The 19979-nt window shown below is 48.5% G+C and overlaps 1 protein-coding gene and 1 non-coding gene across 4 annotated transcripts in view; one reads left to right on the top strand and one right to left on the bottom strand.

The window, feature by feature from the left end:
- Tspan9 (tetraspanin 9) overlaps positions 1-19979 on the top strand; it is a 192534-nt gene that overhangs the window by 87517 nt on the left and 85038 nt on the right. The window lies entirely within an intron of this gene.
- Positions 1338-1468, bottom strand: LOC125611906. Its single transcript, XR_007342152.1, has one exon. It is a non-coding gene; the product is annotated as a small nucleolar RNA SNORA42/SNORA80 family (small nucleolar RNA).

Raw genomic sequence — 19979 nt, 5'->3', positions numbered from 1 at the left:
CCCCTTTGTCTCCACCACACAGAAGGATCTGGTTGCTTATCCTCTGATGTGGTTTCTCCTGGGAGAGCAGAGGAATGAGAGTTATTCAGTAGCTTTTTGTGAAGAGGAATGCATGATTTGAACAATGCTGGGCCCAGGATGCCCTGGATTCCTCTGATGACGCTGGCATTAGACAGGAACTAGCAGGAGCTGGAAATAGGCCACGGGGCCTGGGGGAGATCTGATTGTTTGTGGCAACCCCACAGCCTTCGTCCCATCTCATCCTGGAACCATGGATGCCGCAGACAGGAAGGCACCTCCCAAAGTCATCTAGGAAGGAAGGGACCATGAGCAGCCATGCAGGGCACATTACACACCCTGACACCCGGCCTGGCGCTGACTCCAGGTGGGGTGGGCTTAACTGGCCCAGGGGGGTAGCTAGCACCTGCTTGGGTCAACTGTTCTGTCTTTAACAGCTCCATTCTGCAGGCTTCCTGTTGCATTTTGAGCCCATTCCTCTCATTCTGCCCGGAATGAAACAGGAGATGGGGCCTCATGTTCCCTGCAGTCTTTAGATGCATGAGGGCACGATGTTTCCCTTCTGTTTTGAAGAAACCAGTGGAAGGTGGTGTCTACTACAGACACATGAGACAAGCAACTGAGTAGAATTTGTCATGGGTAAAATACTGGCTCAATTAAAAATTGGTTTTCTCTAATTTAATAGATTACGAGGGTATAGTTCTATACCAAGCTAACTTCATGCATTTTTTTTTAAAACAATTTTGATTTGTTCCAGCAATCACGTAATGAATACACAAATAAAAAGTCTATGTTATATATTGCACATTCAAGATTTTGGGCACTGTTCTCCCCATTTTGCAGGCAAGTACCTTAAGTCCAAATTCCTAGCCAGAGTTCTGCCCAGTGGATGATGTCATCAGATCAAATGCCCGAGGGACACATTTCCAAACTGACAAGACTCAATTTGTCTCTTCTCATGGTACACGTAACTTTTTGGCATCCATTAAGCACATTTCCGTCTTGAAGAGTGAATCCAAGTATATTTCCTGCAGCTGGGTAAACCTTCCTGGCCAGGTGTGGCCTCCTATAGAAAGTAACCAGCTTTAAATTTCATGCCTCAGAAGTGCATATTCTCATGGGCGCAGTTAGACTCTGTAGGCTATCACGTCCCTATTAAAGACCTGGGGGCTTGTTTGTTAAACTTCATGATAACATGTATATGCACACACAGCTACACCTGAGAAAATGTCTCATGGATAATGCATATCTCTTTATTGTGTGAGTAAGTTGTAGTATTTTTTGTTTGTTTGTTTAATCTTCGCTTCTTCCTTCCCTCCCTCTGTGCAAACCACTTTAGTACCAGTAGCCTATGGGCATAGACCAGGCTGTGGTTGGGGGCCACAGTTTGTTCATGGGGCACTATGAAATGCCCGGGGGAATTGGGCTTGCCATAAGTCCAAATGCTTTCATTTGTTCTATTTTTAAAAATACACTGCTGACCCAACTAATTTCATAACCTACGATTGGGTCACAACCTGTGGTTTGAAAAGCATCCATTTGGGAGTTGCTACAGATTAAAGCAAATGGAAACAATTAACAGATGAATTCAGTTGGGTCATAGTCACACTGACATCTATTATAACTCAGACTCTTTATTTCTTGAAATTGGATTTTCCCCTTCTTTATTGTCATTGATACCTCCAAAGGAAGTACCAATCAACCCGGAAGCTTGGATTTCATGCATCCTTTATTGGGACCCTTTAAGTATCTTTACATGCTCCTTCTAAAATGAACTTTTACTTAGGTTAACAGAGGACTACTTTTCATAACAAATATAAACAGAGCCCTGATTTGTGAATTTGCTGATTTATTCAATAATATTCATTGAGTGTTTTTAGGGTTTAGTAAATTAACAAATTGAATAAATTAGCAAATTCATGACCAAGAGCTGGAGATTCAGAGATGCCATGTCCTGCTCAAGGAGCTCCCTTTGAAAAGGGATCAAAGGCACACAAAGGAAATGCAATGTGAGAAGTGCTGTCAGGGGGCACTGCAAGGCTAACCAGAAGGAAGTCAGGAGGGAGGAACCAAAAGAGGAGGAGGTGAGGATTGAGTTGGGTCTTGCAGGATGCACAGGAGCTTAGTGGAGGAGCCTGCCAGGTTGTGGGGAAAATACTTTTTGTATTCTTTAAAATAATGTGGAATAAAACCAGTAAGATTTTTAAGTTGAAGCAACATAAGACCAACTTTATTTTAAAAAGATGATTGCAAGTACAAATATGGTAGAAGGTGTTCAGAAAGTGAGAGGGATTGTGGGGAGAGCAGGAAGGAGGTTTTGTAATAGTCCAAAGGAGATAGGTTGAGGACCTGGCCAAGGAAATGGCATTATGGAGAGGGTGATAGATGGACTCTAGGCATGGAGACTTGCTCAGATCTGTGGGGCAAAACGGAGTCTGGGAATAGAAGGAGGTTGGGAAATCTCTCTAGATTTCTAGTTTAAGTGACCACATTAGTGGTCATGCTATTAACAGAGTAGAAAATACCGGAGGAGAAATGGGAAGGGAAGAAAAGGAATTTAGATTGAGATCTGTTGGGGGGCATTTCTGTTGAACATCTGGTTAGAGGTGTCCCATGTTCTTTGGCTTTTAGACAGAAGGCCTAGGGCAGGGCTTCCAGAATGACAGAGCAGGTCTCTTCCCAGCTTGGTGACATGCTGAGCCTGCCTAAGATGAGTTACTGGAACTTTCCTTTCTTTCATCTGTGCAATCGGGAAGGCATGTCTTTCTTACAGGGTCTTTATGAGGACTGAAGAGAATAGATATTAAGATGCTAGGGTTTTACAGAATTAGTATTAGTCTTTTGGGCTGAAGGGGAGGGACCCAGGGCTCAAATCTCAGTTCTGCCACAAAATTGCATGTGTCCTTGGGCATCTTACTTTGATACTCTGGACCTCAGTTTCCTCATTTGGCTAAGGAGGGCATTAAATTTGCATTTCAGCACAAAATTTCTGTGATCTTCTGAACGTTGAGAGAAAGAATTTACCAAAACATTAGACGCTAGAATCAGATCTTTAAACACAAATGCATAGTAATAATAAAGCAAAACTATCAAGTTGAATGGTAATGGGGCAAATGTTCACAGTTCCACTCATTATGATAGTCCTACACATAGGATTAGAAAACTGCAGAAACATCCAAAGGAGAGCTATGACTTAAGATGGCTCAGACTTAAGGATGCAAGAGACCCTGGTGGTTCTGGCTGCTGTGGGTCTGTGTCTGCCAACATGGTCTGGTGCATGGTGAAGGGAGTCAGAGATGGAGACACAGCGTCCAGACCAGAGATGTCACAGCCTGTTGCCTTTTGCAGTTTTAGATTCCATGAAATAGAGCACTCAGCTCATTCATTGACTACTTGGTCACCAGGTGTTTCTGTGCACCTCCAGTATACTGGATGTTCTGGTGGGTGCTGGGTGCTGCATGGGTCAGATGAAGGGGTTCAGGACATGTATTTTAGGGAGAGCATTGACAGACTGGGAAAGGCAAGGAGGGGAGTGGGCAGGGTGGCAGAGGATCTGTAGCTGCGTGTGAGTATCCATGGAGAAAAGTGTGAATGTTTGCTTGGGGAGGAGCGAATGCTGGGACACGTGATGCTGTCTCCTTCTGTGTGAGAGGCTGGCACCTGGGAGAGGAATCAGGCCTCTGCCTTACAGCTCCGGAGGGAAGAACTAATTCCATTAGCCAGGATCATGATGACGATGATAATTAAAAGAAATATTCTGTACTATTTATTAAGTGTACTGTGTGCCAGGTACTGAATCAGGCACTGTATGCATGTAGATCATAAACTGTACACTGTTGGGTGTTTATTGTAGTCATAATTCAGATGGAGAAACTGAGTTAACACATCAAGGGGAAGAGCTGGGAGTTACATGCTGCTGTGGGTGATTGGACCCACGTCTTCCCCCTCCGTGTCACTAAGGTGGAAAGTAGAGACAGGCAGGTGGGGTCTCAAGAAGGAAGAGCCTTGTGCTACAGGGTGTAATTGTTACTCTTGCGGCTACTACTCAGAGGATTTCTGCAGAGGGGAGGAGATGGGACATAAGTGGCTGAATGAGCTCATTTCATCCTAGGATGGTTCAGTAGGGAGGCAGGTTTTGTGCCCAGTTGCAGATGGGGAAACTGAAGCTCCAGAGGTTCAGTGCCCAAAGTTACATCATTCCTAAGAGACAACAGAACTGGGACCCAAACCGGCTTCTTCTGACCACATCTCCTGTACCACCCCCCTCCCTCTGTCCTGCACCCCTCCCCCTGTCCTGCACTGTCTCTCTGCCCCTAGCAGTTTGCTTTGGTCTTTCTCCCAGATTCTTTCCACCTGCTGCTGAATTTGTCAGGCTTTCTTTGATGTCGCATGGGTGACTGAGCTCAAGATAAGCCACAGCCAGAAGCCAGGCCTACTGAGGGATGTTGCCATAGTTGGTGTGAGTGCCTCTGTGTGTGTATGTGTGTGTGTGTGTATTTGTGTGCTGGAACCTTTGTGTCTTGGAGGGCCATGAGGGGGCTTAGAAGTCTTTGGGGGGTCTGTGTGTGATGTGGGGTAGACTGGACTTTCTGTCCTGAGGAACAGAGGTCCTTGCTCCCTGATCTCCCAACCCTTCCTGCCAGGCAGAAAGGGGCTCTGTGCCCCTTTCTGAAGGAGGGCTTGGGGGCAGATTAGGGAAGTTGATGACTCAAGTAATTCATCCAGATCAGACAGACTTTCAGCTTGGGAGATGCTTTGCTGATGGAAACTGCTTGGTTACTCTTCCTGGTTCCTGATAGAGACTTGGTGGGCTGGGGCACAAGACTGCTGTGGTGCACCCCCAGGCACCCTGTGGTCCATGGCCCTCTGAGCCACGGCCTTGTTCTTTGCCTTGTGCAAATAAGTCTCTTCTTTTATATTACTTTTCCGCTCCCCACTCTTCTTTTTATTTACGCTAGTTACCACCAGAATGGTTGGCTATGCTAGATTTCTCCACCCATCCCTCTCTTCCTCGCTCTGTCCATCCCTCCCTCCCTCCCTCTATTCATCCATCATCCCTCCATCCTTCCATCCCTCCCTCTATCCATCTATCTATCCATCCATCCACCCGCTCGCCCACCTGCCCAACCATCTATTCAGCAGTGCTCACTGAGTAACTGGCACCTGACTAGGATGTGGTAGTTTCCAAAGGAGATTTTTGACGAGTGAGCACCCTTTTTCTCTACAGCTGACGGTCCATTTGCAAAGACAAATGGTGTCTACTCAAACGGTGTCCAGGCTGAGTCAGTGTGACAGAGGACAGTGAGGGGGAGAGCAGGAAGGAGGTGTGCTGGGCTGTGAGGAGGTGGGGATCTGTAACTGGGCCACCAGCCCGAGGAGCCTCCATGCCAAGGGAAGGCAAGCTAATTTGAAGCCTCGAATTGGGACAGGCTGGTGGGGAGCTGAGTGTGAAGCCACGTAGCTCTCCCCGAGGCTCCGCCAGCCAGACAGGAGCGGAGGCAGAAACAGAATGGAGGAGACAGGTCAGAGCAGCGTGACTGGAGACAGACGATCTCTGAGGAGAGGCTGAAAGCTGTCTGGGGGCTGATGGCAGGAACGTGTGGGGACCCCAGCTTTCCAGGGTTAGAGGGTGCACAACCTAATCAAAGGCAGAACCCTGCAGTGCTGCACTCAGGATCTGCATGAGAGGGAGAGACCACAGTGGCCAAGTGGCCAGAGAAGGCTTCTGGGAGGGTGGGGGCCCCTTGGTGCCCTGAAGAACATCACCTTTGGAGTGATGTCACCCTTTTGTTCTTCTCTTCCTTCCCTTTCTCTACCTACATCTCTATCTGTGAGCGAGCCTTGGGCTGAGCAGAGTGACTTTGGCAAATATGTCCCTTCTCTAGACAGGGTGGGGGTTTGGGCCAGGATCATCTGCTCAGCTGGTGTGACTTCACACTAATGACAGGGTCACTTTGGTAATTGTTTCCAAATACATCTTAAAAAAATAGAAGATGAACTGAAGGGTGGCAATAAGAACCTTCTGCCTAAGAGACTGTGGTTGTGACAGGCTTGCTGGAGTGGAGGGACATTAGCTGCTAATTGGGTAGTGAAGGAAGAGCCAGTTAGATCAGTCAGCAGCCTTCTAAGTGGTGGCCCTCAACAACATATATTTTTCTATAAATGCAGGATGTTGTCATTGCCTTTGCAACAAAGACTCAGAGGAGTGTCTGGATTGATTGAAACCAAAGAAAGAAAGGAAGAAGTGCACCAAAGGATCTCTGAAGGCCCTTAGCTTCTGGGATCCTCTGTCCAACAGGAAAATCCAAGAATTATACCTCCTGGTAGTGGATCTATTTCTTTAAGGTGTGGGTGGCTGCTTCTGTTTTGAACTAGATGGGTAGCAAGGAGAGAGGTCTCAAGTTCCCTAATTAGAGCACCTCTGGCTCTCCTTTTCCCTTACTCGAAGCTGATATTGCTTAAACGGGGCAATTAGAGCTGCAGGATGCTGCTTGTCATCCCAGGTGTGTGTGACCTGCCCTGTCCTGGGTGGTTTTGCTGATGTCCTGCAGCATGAGGTTGGGGGTAGAAGTAGCTAGACTCATAGTTCCTGTCCTTTGCATCCTTTCTCAAGCCAGCTCCTGGCTGCTCCGATGTCCCATGGTGAAAAGGTGGTTTGGAACAGGGCCGCCATATTGCACAACTTTAGGGGGGCTCAGTTCAAGGAAAGTACAGAATAACTTTCTTACTGGAGTTGTCCTGTAGTGGATCTCCATGGATGGCAGTATTTTGTTATTAAGTTCTGTTGGTTTCTTGGTTCTGTGGTCTTTATTTTCAGTTTTGGGTTCAGTGATGCAGTAGAAATGTAGATGATGATAATGACCACAGTATTAAAGAGTAGGTTACCTCTAGTCCACTTTTCTCATAGTTGATTTCTGTGCATTTAGAAACAGTCACATAATCAACAAGTCTTTGCTGAGTGTGGCTGTGTACCTAGCACAGTCCACAGTCCTGGAGGGCAGAGAGGAGTGGGCAGGGGTTCCATGGAGAAGCCACTCTCAAATAACAGCTACTTAACTCCTCTCTTTAGCCTGCACTTCTGTTGTCTCTCATGTTGTTAGGACCTGGAAGATGGGTTCTGTGCTAGCTCTTGCTTTGTTGGAATTTCTAGGGGTGGGCAGGGTGGGGCTAGGAGTCATTTTGCTGTAGAGATTCAGGGGGTCACTTTCAGAAATGGAATCTGGGCGTGCCCAGTGAAGCTCCTGACTCACTTTCCCCATGGTCTGGAAGTTTGAGGGTGTGGATTGGGAGTTTCCAGTCCCTGCAGAGAAGGGCTGGTGTTAAGGGGATGACCAGTCCCCGCCTCTGGGAGCTCCCCAGGTCAGCACTCCTTACTGAGTTAGTGTCTCTACCTCCTCCCGGGCCGCCAGCCCGCTGTGGCTACGTGCTACAGCTGGCCCATGGAGCTTAAAATAGCAGTGTGAGCTGGCTGTTGTGCATGTGGGGAGCCCATCTGAGGCATTATGGGGCAACCACCCAGCAATGGGGCTCTGCTGACACTAACCACTGGAGTGGACAGCATTTTCTTCTAGACCCAGAGCTGGGGGTTGAGGAGTCAATGTGGTCGGGGGTTCAGGTGTGGCTGGTGCATTTACGACATCTTTTAGGGGAATGCTTTGGACCTGACCTCAGAGCCTCCTACTGTAGAGCTCAGAGGCCTTTGGACTTGGAGTCCTGTTTGGCCTCTGCCTTGGCCCTTGGTACTGCCCAGGGTTAGCTATGTGGGGGTCCCATTACAGTCTAAATGAAGAGAGAAAATGAAGTGCAGAGTTGGGATGCAGGTGCAGCTGTGCCAGATTACAGGTGGCAGGGCAGGCCCAGAACACAGGCACCTGGAGTCCCAGCTAGGTAGGCACTAACCACTGGACTCCCTCATGCCCCAGCTGCCTGCTCCTGGGAAGCCAACATGGCTTTGGCAGAGACCAGCTCCAGGCACTCATTCAGTCATTCAAAAATATCTATTGAGCATCGACCATGTGTAAAGCTCTGATCTTGGCCACGGGAAAACAGCAATGAGTGAAGTCGATCAAAATCCCTGCCCTCATAAAGCTCAGTTCTCATGGGTGGAGACATCATAAACAATCAATGTAATGAAAACATAAATTATATTGTATATTGGAAATACGAGCTACGGAAAAAGCAGAAGAGTGTAAGGGAGATTGAGTGTGCCGAGGGAGCTACAATTTTAAACAATCTGGTCAGGGAAGGCCTCATTGAGATGACATTTGAGTGAAGGCTTAAAGGAGGAGAGAGTTGGCAATGCAGAGATGAAGTGGAAGAATGTTCCAAGAAGAGGGAACAGCCAAAGTAAAGGCTCTAGTGTAAGAAACAGCATGGAGGATGACGTGGCTGGAGTGGAGAGAGCGAGTGGGTCTGGTATGTACATGTAAATTGTGCAAATTCTTTTTTTTCTTTTCTGATACCAGAGATTGAACCCTAGATTGAACCACTGAGCTACATCCCCAGTCCATTTTAAATATTTTTATTTAGAAACTGGGTCTCGCAAAGTTGCCTACCGTCTTGCTACATTGCTAAAGCTGGCTTTGAATTTGTAGTCCTCCTGCCTCAGCCTCCCGAGGCTTTGGGATTACAGTGCCACTGCATCCAGCTAGCTTGTGCAAATTTTTATAAGGACTTTTTCTTTCACTCTGAGAGTGATGGGAAACATTAGAGGATTTTGTGCAGAGCAGGAGCCTGGTGTGACTCCTGTGATGGGATCACTGCAGTACAGGAGCTAGTTTCAGTTACCTTTCTCTGGTTATTAGGCTTCCCACGAGGAGATACCAGGGGACCAGATAAAGGCTGTCACATTCTTTTCTCCCTGTGCTTGGTCCAGCCTTCATTGCTATTCCTCAAACCTTAAACACTGAAACTTTTACTGCTGGAGAAGAGGGGACAGATTGGTGCTGGGTTGACTCTCAGTTTCTTTTGGAGGCAAGAGATGGGTTTGGGACTGGAGTTGTAATTCAGTGGTAGAATGCTTGCCTAGCAAGTGTGAGGCACTGGGGTTCGATTCTCAGCCTCACATATAAATAAATAAAATAAATGTCTATCAACAACTAAAAATATATTTTTATAAATTATTATTAGAAAAAAAAAAGAGATGGGTTTGTTACTGTGGTTTGCTCGAGTCTACTTGAACAGCCTCTTGAGAGCCTATTAGTAAATAATCGGAGAATTGGCCAGCTGGCTATTAAGCCATCAGTTGCTTGAAATTGGCCATGGTGGGAGTATTTACACTGTGGCCATTGGCAAGTACTACAAATCAGGGCTTTCCCCTGGACAGCTGGTTGTTAAACATTTACCAGCCCTCTGCTAATTTGTCTCCTCCATACCTGGTGATGGCAATGATTCTGGAGGGTAGGGCCTCTGTTTCCTCTCATTTTGCGATCATGCTATATGAAGTTAGAAGGAGCCTAGGGATGACATTGGATAGGTGGTGAAGAAGGTTGGTGTTGGATGGCAGTGGGCCCACTTGTCTATCTTTCAGGATTGACAGGGCTTCAGTCTCATGGTGGGACTGAATTCCCTTGTTGTCCTGACTGGGTAATTCTAATGCATAATCTCTCTCTCTATCTTTAAGAAACCCTCTAAGCCTGCAAGATGGGTATGTGTGTGTGTGTCTCAGTAGGGATCAGCTTCATACATAAAAGCAGGGTACAGCTCTAGTCTCAGATAAAGCTAAGTTTTGGGAATGATCTCTGTTTTGAAAGTCTGGAGAGGCAGATTCTAGGTCCAGCCTGAATCAGCCCTCTTCTCTCTTTGGGCTTCTGTTTCTCATTTATAAACTGGGATACCTTCCTTGCCTACCTTGTAGGTTGTGGTGAGGATCAGATGTGATCATAAGCCTGAAGACCCCTTGGAAAAAGCTAAAGGAGTTACAAGGAACATGTATTTGCTCACTCAGGACTCCTCTGCCTACCTCTTGGTAGGCTACTGTGCAAGCCTAACCCCTACCCCAGCTTCTCCAAGCAGCCTTCCCCAAAGGCCAGACCTCTGAGCACTCATAGTCTGTACCACACCCAGGTGCACTTGAACTGCTGCTCGTTCATCTTGTTGTTGTTCCCAAAATGCAGATGGAGCAGAATGTTCCTTGGTAACATCCACTGTGGCGAACCAAGACAGGGCTCAGAGCGGGAACTAAGGAACACCACAGTCATCCATTAGTCAGTGTGGGTGTCCTTTGTTTGAACACCTATGAATGTACTGGCTGGCTGGAGTGTGTGTGTGTGTGTGTGTGTGTGTGTGTGTGTGTGTGTGTGTATGTGTATGGAAGGTTCCAAGGATAGTACCTTGCATTTGATAGAGTAGTTCCACAGACATTGTCTTACTGGCCCTCACTGTCACACCTAATGCCATTTTGCAGATGAGGAAATGGAAGTGTGCTCATTCATTCATTCAGCACTAGTGTCCTGTGCTCAGAGAGCTGTAAGTCTCCTTCCCAGGTGACACAGCTGGAGTGAGGCTCCCAGCTCTTCATTCTGCCTGGATCTTGCAGTCTGGGTGCCTTTGCCTTGTGCTCACTCCTCTAAGATGCAAACGGGGTAGGGAGGTGGACTCTGCATTTTTGGAAGGATGGAGGCCAGGCCAGGGTGCTGCTCTGCCTCAGGCCTTGGAGGTGTAGGAAGGGAGGAGGAAGCTCAGTGCTTTCTTGTGCTTTGTCTGACCCTCTGTGGCTGCAGGCTGGCATTTCCTCTGGCAGCAGTGTGGGGGAGGGGAGGAACAAGTGTGCCTGACACCCAGCCAGGCTGGAATATGGAAGCACCTTTTGTGGCCAGAGGTGGGGGGATGAGTAGCCAAGGCCACCCAGACATGCTGGGCCTCACAGAGTCCAGCCATATTCTCTGAACTTCAGGCTGGATCTGGGTTGCCCTGTGGTTTTGGTAGATGGATGAATCTGGTAGGTGACCCTAGAGAGGGATTCCCTAGAAGAGGACAAAAGGTGGTGATCCATCAAGGTGAGTGCCTACCAGTTAGGCAGAGGGCATTGTTGGGGGGTATCTGACACATGTGTTGAGGTGATCATGTATTCTTTTTTTTTTTTTTTAAGAGCTATATTTAAAGCATGAAGTGGACCATAGTTACAGATATTATTGGTATTTTGGAGTAGGAGGTGGTGTTTTGATATATGTATACATTGTATAGGTTTTTTTTTTTTTTGAGAGAGAGAGAGAGAGAGAGAGAGAGAGAATTTTAATATTTATTTTTTAGTTTTTGGCGGACACAACATCTTTGTTTGTATGTGGTGCTGAGGATCGAACCCGGGCCGCACGCATGCCAGGTGAGCGCGCTACCGCTTGAGCCACATCCCAGCCCGATTATGTATTCTTAAGTGTCCATCACCTATCATCAAGCTGGGCTGGTGAGTTCCTCCTGTATAGAGATTCTATGGCTCTTGTATAAAGAAAAGACATTCATGCAAATATCTGTGATAACAATGCAGAGTAAAATTGGTGGCTAAAAGAGAGGTTCAGAACAAGAAGAGGGCTTTTTAGTGTTGGGGATCCTTCACGGAGGATATGGCATTTGAGATGAGTCTCTAAAGGCAGAGATTTGTGGGGGACACCACTGAGGGGGTGGGCAGTGCATGAACCAGAGTATGGAGCCATAGAAATGGGGGCGTCCACCGAGGAGCTTGGATTGCTCAAAGCACAGGGTGCAGGTCAGGGGTTTGTGGAAATAAGGCTAACAATGTTCAGTGAAGGTCTAGAATAACAAGCTTGAGTGTTGTTGTTTAAATCCACAGGCAGCCAGGGAGGATTTTGAGGTGATGAAGGAGGCAATGTGGCATTTCTTGGGACAGTAATGGTGGCAGTATGTGGCAGAATGAATGAGACGGAGGATGGGGAAGGGGGAGTGCAGGGAGTAAGGAGACTGGCAGGCAGGAGGCAGTCACAGGGAAGGAGCCTGTGACAGGGAACATGCACATGCTCTGACTTCAGGTGGCATGTGTGCATGGCCTCTGTATTCTGGGTCCGTGTTGGGGAAGTGTGGTTTGGTGAACAATGGCTGGGTACACATCATGTACAACTAGGTTACAGTAGGAATGAACCTCTACCCGAGTCACCTAAGAGAGACTTTGGAAAGAACTTTCTAGAATTCTAAGAGTTTTGGTAGCCCAAATTGCTTATAAAAGGGCATGGTTGTGACCTTGAGATGAGCAAAGATGTCTCCAGGTTTGGGGTGGATGGGGTGCTTTCAGGAGGTCCCCTTCAGCTGGAGGTACCTTGAATGATACGACAAGCCACAAATGAGAGGAGGAAAGCAGGGCAGAATTAGGAGATGGCTGGTGCCCTGCCTCATTTTACAGTGACCCAAGAAGGTTCAGAGATCCCAAGTGACTTAGGCATTGTGAGACTTGTGAGTCATAAGACACCCAGTACATTTGTCCCCTGACCACCCATCCAGACTCCCCAAGTCCATCAACATGGGTAGAACTTGCACACGTTCCCATCCTCTGATGGCTTCAGAGCAGGGTGCAATCGGGGGCACTTTCTTAACTTTAGAGCATTGCCGAGTGCTACTTATGCTCTGTCCTTCCCCAGGGTGGCTCCAGTGCCAGACCCGACGTGCCCAGGCTCAGTGGAGGTAGAGAGGGAAGGGGAGGCAGCTGGTAGCAGCTCCTAAAATCAGCAGAAGGGGCCCGGCTGCATTGCTGGCTCCACAGGCAGGCTGGATGCTGGGTCAGAGAGCGCCGTCCCGGCCTGCAAGTCAGTGTCCTCCATGGAGCGGTTTAGGAATATTGGATTTGCTGGGTCAGTAAATTTCCACTGGTGCATGGCAATAAACCTCAGGCTTCATCACACTTCCCTGTGCCCGGCGGTCTGCCTTATCTCATCCTCCCGAAGCCACCTGCCCTCCTTGATAAGTACTAATAACAAATGCTTTCTTTCTCCTCTGTTTCCCAGGGTGAATGGCTCAGTGTTGGCACTGAGTGTGGGTGCAGGTATGTCTGTCGGTCCAGCACAATGCCTCGCACACCAGGTCCTTCTGGGGATCTGACAGGGATACTGACTGGCCTTGGGATGAAAGATGGGGCTGGTTTGGGACCTTCTTGGAAAAAAGGACCTGAGAGCCTAGGGTAGGTGGCTCTTTATTCAGAGCTCAGCCTCTGTTATCTCCCCCAGTCTGGGAACATGCTGGAGGAGGAGATTAGTGTCCTAGAGGAGTAGCAGTTCTTGCTATCTGTGGAAAGGCTCCTTGCTCCAAGCCAACGCTCAGTTTTTCTAAAAAGCTGCCTTCACCTTGTACTGGACACCCACAGAGGTCCTCACAAAACTGTCATTTCATGTATCTGGTAGAGATTTCAGAGCACCCGTGTGCTACACACCATGGCAGGTGCTTGGAAGACAAAGACGATGGACAGTCCTTGCTCTCTTGTGAGCTCACAGTTTGGGGTGGGGGAGGTCAGGGAACAGGTTACATCATGGCAGGTTCAACTCAGGGTGTTACTGAAGGAGACCCATGGAGGAGGCTATAGCCATGCTGTCGCCCATTGGACTGTTGACATTAGCCAGTCAGGGTGTAGGGAAAGGGGGCTTCAGGTAAGGGAGCCACGTGCCCCAGGAGGTGAGGAGGAGTTTGATGTAGGATCATTTTGTTGGGAGCATTGGCCAATAAACATGCTGTGGGTGGAGCTGAGGGGGAGGAGGGGTGAGCACGCACCTGTGCAGTTTTAACTGGCTCCAGCGTCATCTCTTTTCCAGATCCACCTTCCTTTAGGTGCCCTTTCTGTGCAGTTTCATTTTGTCTGCACTTCCCAGACAGCCTGGGCCCTCTTTTGCACTCCCCACTTTGCTTGACCCTTCCCCTCCTAAGATGCCCTTCCTCTGTCTTTCCTGCACATCTCCAAGACCTAAGTCAGGCCCCATTTTATAAGGTGGGAAGCTCAGGGCTCAAGGGTCCTTACAGGACCAACTAGTCCCACCTCCTTGCTTTGTTCTTAAGGAACTATGGATCCCACAGGAAATTACATCCTAAGGCTTTGTTCCTTAGGTGGCTAGAGGTGACCCTATAAACCCAAAGGCCCTCAAGCCCTTCCTGGTGACTCGGGGCTGCTGTGCACACTTCCTCCTTGAGCTCCTGTTCACTTGTTCATCAAGTGTTTCTTGGGTTGCCCTGTAGACCAGGCATGGTTCTGGCAGTGGGTATACAGTGGTGACAAAGACAGATCAGTCCTGCTGCTGATGGTCTAGGGGCAGAATCAGATACAGATTGTCACTCAGAGAAACATGTACTTTTAAACTGTGATGAGTTTGTGGGAGAAAAAGGCATATCATGGTGGGGAGGGGGCTTTCATTTTGTCATAGGAGGTTTGCCAGAAGACCAGAAGAGACCTTTGTGAACTCCTGAGAACTCAGGGATGAGCAGAGTAGTAGACATGCAGGTATCAGCATGCAGAGGAGGAGGCACCGTGGCATTCACCCTTAAAATGGGCCACAGGACATTATGGGTTATTGTGTTTCTTTCTCTGTTCAACCAGGTTGTAACGAGACGGGGACCCTATTTATCATACTAATTATTGTTGTTGACAGTGATAATGGTGCCTCAATTCATTAGACAATTTCTACGGTCCAGACTTTGTGCTATGTGTGTTACATTCATAACTTCTAATCTCTAATTTTTTACATACCCCTTGGGAAGGCATGTATTATCATCTCCATTTTATAGACAAAGAAATACAGAGCCGACATCCTAGGTTACCCAGCAGTTGGGTAACTCACTCTATCTAGGCTGGAGTGTGTCCACCCTGCTGTTTTGCCGGAGCTCTGTTCACTGTGGTTGTGCAGGATGGTGGTATGGGTGGGATCTGTGAAGGCATGGAGGCATATGGGGCCAGCTGATCACAGTCACTAGAGCATGTGGAGCTGATTTCAGGGTCCTGAGATTAGCTCTGTGACAGTCTATCCACACCTCTTGCCTGGCTCCTCTTGGTGTGGAAGCCACCCTTTCAGCACTCATGCTGGGCTGGAAGTCTGATAGCTGGTCAATGGCTGCGGCCCTGTTTCTTCAGAGCGCAGCTTGCTGACCCAACCAGAGGCACTAGTGCCTGCTCTGACCAGCATGCTCACCTGTCCCAGGTGGGTGCTGGTACATAGCCACACCTTCTCAATAGCTTCTGATGGGGGCTGGCCACAGCCAGGAGGCAGCTTTGCTCTGGGGACTTTGAGATGTGACACAACACTAGGGCATTTGCCCAAGTTCCCAGGGACTGAGTGGTAGGCAGAGGTGCCCCTGCTGTCCTGTCCTTGGAGCCCCTCCACAGGGTTCAGCCCACCTGAATGGGCAGGGGTCCAGAAGCAGCCTTGTCCTCTGTCTTGCTCGTATCTCAGTCTTCTTATTTTCCAACCTTCTATCTTTCCCAACTTTTCCTCCAAAAATGGCTCTCTGGATCCATACATTTGTTTATTTGTTCATCTGTCCATTTATCCATCGATTCCAGGTTATGACATGTGCTGTGGATGTGGCTGAAAACAAATTAGTCGACCTCACGGCATTTGCATTCTGTTATGTGCCAGGCATTTACATTTCCTGGGCTTCCTCATCAGGTTCTGATGCCCTCAGATGTCTGCTTTCTAGGAACAATTCCATAGATTCTGGCTTGGGTCCCATTCTTTAGGGAATGAAGTTGGGACTCTCAAGCTGTCCTTGAGGAGAACATAAGGCTTAGGCATGGTGGTCTTTCTTTCCCCTCTCCAACACCTGCCATGTGGTGGTTACTGTGACAGGCACTAGGGGAGTGGGGGAATCCTGGCCATCTTTCTAAAGCCCAGGGACCACAGCAGAGACAGGTGGGTGCACTGTCATTGCAGTCTGATTAAGTGCTGAAGAGGATGGAGGAGCCACCTCTCTCCAGGAGAGGAGGTCCCTAGAACCCTTTATAATGTACCCTGAGCAGTCCATCCCTCCCTCAAATTGTTCACCCTCCTATTAAACAAGCTTTGATGGTTTTCTTCACTGATCTCAGAAACTAAAAAACAGAAAACAAAAAACACCATCCCCTCCTCAAAACCCCCCCATGCTCCCCAAAAGTACCTTTCCTGAGTGGTTTGTTCAGCACTGAAAGCATTTCCTATATAGCCAAAGAAGATCCCAAGTTTAGAGTTTAAACATTGGAGCAAGGTGAGTAACTCTCCCTTGTCCTCCTGCAGTGGCCTATCTCAAACGTTCCTTTGCATAGCAGGTTGGACTTTGGGAGTAACCTAACTCCAGCCCCGTGGGGGCGGCTGCCTTGTTTGAGTCTTGGGGCGTGTGAGAAGCCTTGCAAGCTATACATGCTACATACAGGACCTTCAGCACAGGTCAGCCTGGGGATCTGGACTGGCCCCTTGGCTGAGACTGTGTATGGATGAGGGAGGGATCAAAGACTGAGCTCTGTCTTACACTGAAGCCCCAGAAATTCAGGGAGAGGCACAGAGAGCTTGGCATTTACTTGGAAGCCCGCAGCTCCCTGGTTGCCAGTTAGCAGAGATGTTGCATGTTGATTTCACACATTCACTTTTCTTCCTCCCCTCTGAGAATTCTGTACTTGCTTCACTTTTTTTTGTTAAAAAAAAAAAAAAAAAAAAAGCAAAGTAGGTCTGCCTTGTTCAAATGCTTGAAGAAACCCTCAAGGCTGCCTGTGCCTTCTGGCCCTCCTGGGCCTGGTGGGCTGTGGAGGAATGGGAGAGGACAGGAGAGATGGTGTCTCACATCACAGTTTCTACCTGGTTGGTCCTTCTGTACCCCATGTCTAAGGAACTGAGGCAACCCTTGAAACTGGCCTGTCTATCCCTTGCCTTGCCTTGCCTTACCCCATTGTCAGCCCGGCTTTGTAGGGCCCTGGTGGTGATGACATTCCTCTACTGCTTGGGAAGAAACTGCAGGACGTAGTCTAGACTTTTCATGCATCTTGCAAGACCTTGTAAACTAGCTCAAGTTGATTCACAGGCATATTCTCCCACTTCATTCAGGCCTGCTGAATGGACCACACCTAATCCTTTCTAGAGTGTCCTCTGTCCCCCTTTCTTCCTGTGCCCACCCACTTCAGAATGTCCTTCTCCAAAGGCAGAGCCACAGGACAGCTCCTTGCTCGTCCTTCTGTGTGTGTGCACTGTGGATCACTGTTTGGGGCTTCTCTAGGTATGTGTGGAGTGGGGGAAGGAGACTGGTCTCTTTAGCTGGTTTGCCTCCTTTCTCCTGGTGGGTCTTTGCTCAGTGTCCTGCTCACAGTGAACAATCTGCCATCTATGAATGGTCTGTTCATGGGGATGGGGTGGAGGTGGGTTGTATTCTAGCTAAACCTGACTTCCAGACACTCCTCTACAGCTTTGTCCTCAGACAGGACTTGCTCCCTGTCTTCCACACTCCATTTACCTGCATCCTTTGGTCCTTCTATCCTCTTTAAGATTTCTCAGGCCATCTCCATGGTGGCTCACGATTAGCAGTCCAGACATACTGCCCCATTCATTTCTTCTCTTCCTTTGGCTCCTTACTCAGGGTTCTTTCAAATAATGACCTTGGATCAGGGCACACTAATTCAGGTTCCCCATTGTGCTTTAAGATTCTGTTAGGCTGGGAAGATTTCCAAGGGCAGGGAATGTGTTTAAAGTCCAAGAGAGTATAGCACATGATTTGTCTGAAATCACTCAGTTTCCTTGTCTGTAAAATGGGTTAATAACCACACCTATCTTGTATGGTTGTAATGAGGATTAAATGAGTAAATAAGTCACTATGAGGGAAACTTGGCTTCTGGTACATATAAGGACTTAACCAAAGTTGCTCTTATTATTCTGATAGTGACTATGCCAGTGTCCTGATGGGACTTAACTGTAGCTCTGTTCAAGAACTGACAAGTGGGACTTCAATGCCACTTTGACAAGTGTGACCAGGAGGGAGCAGAACTGTTGACATTGGACAGCTTCTTCTGCCTGTTGTCTCCCTGTCTTCTGGCCCTCAGGCCCTTAAGCTTATAAGGAAACAGTGGCACATATTCTTTTTTTTTTTTTTGGTACCAGGGATTGAACCCAGGGGTGCTTAACCACTGAGCTACATCCTTAGCCCTTTTTGTATTTTATTTAGAGACAGGGTCTCGCTGAGTTACTTAGGGTCTTGCTAAATGTTGAAGCTGGCTTTGAACTTTTGATCCTCCTGCTTCAGTCTCCTGAACTGCTGGGATTACAGGAATGTGCCACCGCGCCTGGCACACATTCATTTTTGATCAGACACGAAGGTGGAACAATCCAGGGGCAATCGGGAGACTGTTCCGACTGAACCCAGGTGTGAATTGGGGATGAGAGAACTGGAAAGTGATTAGAAAGTAGAGGGGGCCAGCTTGGGAGGATGCTTGGTAACACCAAGTGGCTCCATGCCCAGGTCATAACATCACCTTCTTGGTGTCCCTCTTTGTTTGAAATCACACAGTTTCCTGTCTGTAAAATGGGTTAATAACCACACCTATCTTGTATGGTTGTAATGAGGATTAAATGAGTAAATGAGTCACCACCACCAGCTCCCTTCACACAACACCCGCAGGAGGCTCTTGATTGACAAGGAGGAAATGGCAATGCAGAAAGGCAGATTACCTTGTCCTTGATAACATAGTTAGAATGAGCTGGAAGGGAAAAGCAATCTCCTGATTCCTAGTCTAGCTTGCAAACAATCTTTCCCTGAACCCAGGAAGTAACATTGTGAGAACCAAGTGACAGCCATGAGCCCCTCTGTAGTGGGCCTGCCAGGTGAAGCAGAAGAGGACAAAAGGTGTTAGCCATTCCAATTGAGTGGTGTTCAGTCGGAGCCAGTTAAACACCTGCCCCTTCATCTGTAGATAGCATCCACAGGACCACTGTGCTGAGCAGGAGAGAGCACTTTACTGGAGGCTGCAATACACAGTAGGCTTTATTCCCACCGGTGTTGGGAAGAAGCTCAGACAAGTAAAACCATTGCAGGCTCCTTTAAAGAGGCTGAGCTGCCCTCAGAATCTGACAGCTTTCATCTCTAGGATGCAGGTCTGCCTGGTGCAGACTCTAGTACAGAGTCACTTCGGTGAACTGTGATGAGGGTTTTGAAGTCCCTCTGGATGGAATTCATATCTCCTTTACCCTGCAGCCATGGCCAGCTCAGTTCTGCCCATCTGCTGGGTGGTTAATACCCTCCTGTCTTTGTGACTCGATTGTGGGTCCCTGAAGGGCAGGGGCACATCTTGTATGTTTCCTCAGGGGCTTGACCCTGGTGCTCAGCACACAGTACCTGGTGTGGAATAAATGCCTGGGAGGATGCAAGGCTGGGCATTTCACACCCAATCTCAAGTAGGGCATGGAGGCTTCCATCCAGCCATCTCTGTGCAGTGCCTCTCAGAGGCCAAGCCCAGAGTTAGGTGCTGGGGTTTCAGAGCCCTTTAAAACTTAGCTCCTGCTCTAGTAGTACTGTCAGTTCTCTTGCGGAGCTACAAGGATGGTGGAAGAAGAGAGATGGGATCCCCGCCCCTCAAGCCTTCTAGTCTTCATCATTTGCAAACTGTGGTGGTCACACGATATCAATGCAGACTTCTACATGAGCCTAAGGGAAGCTGCCCTAGTCGAAGTGTTTTTCCAGACAATAAAGTGTTGCTGTGGTCGGTCTGAAACCCCAGGCAAGCGCATTCCTCCTGCTGTTTCTCTGACCACCTCCTTTCATGCACTCCTCGCTACTCTGAGAGGACCCAGCCTATGTCTAAAAGTACTCCTACACTGCTTCACTCTTGGTATAGGCAGGCTGCGGGGAGCAAGGCAGGACCCCACTTCGGCCACCTGCCCCTTAGAACCCAGCCAGAGCCCCAGTGGCGCGGCGTCCCACCCGGGAATGCGGGGGCGGGGGTTCGCGCAGCTGCAGGAGCCTCGCGGAGCCGCGCGTGCGTGTGCGCGCAAGAGGGGGGCGGGGAGGGCGGCGCACCCGCGGAGGGCCCC

This window comes from Marmota marmota, unplaced genomic scaffold, assembly GCF_001458135.2.
Source record: "Marmota marmota marmota unplaced genomic scaffold, marMar, whole genome shotgun sequence".
NCBI classification, from domain to species: domain Eukaryota; kingdom Metazoa; phylum Chordata; class Mammalia; order Rodentia; family Sciuridae; genus Marmota; species Marmota marmota.
The sequence above is the reverse complement of the archived record's forward strand: the minus strand, read 5'-3'. Positions and strand labels throughout refer to the sequence as shown.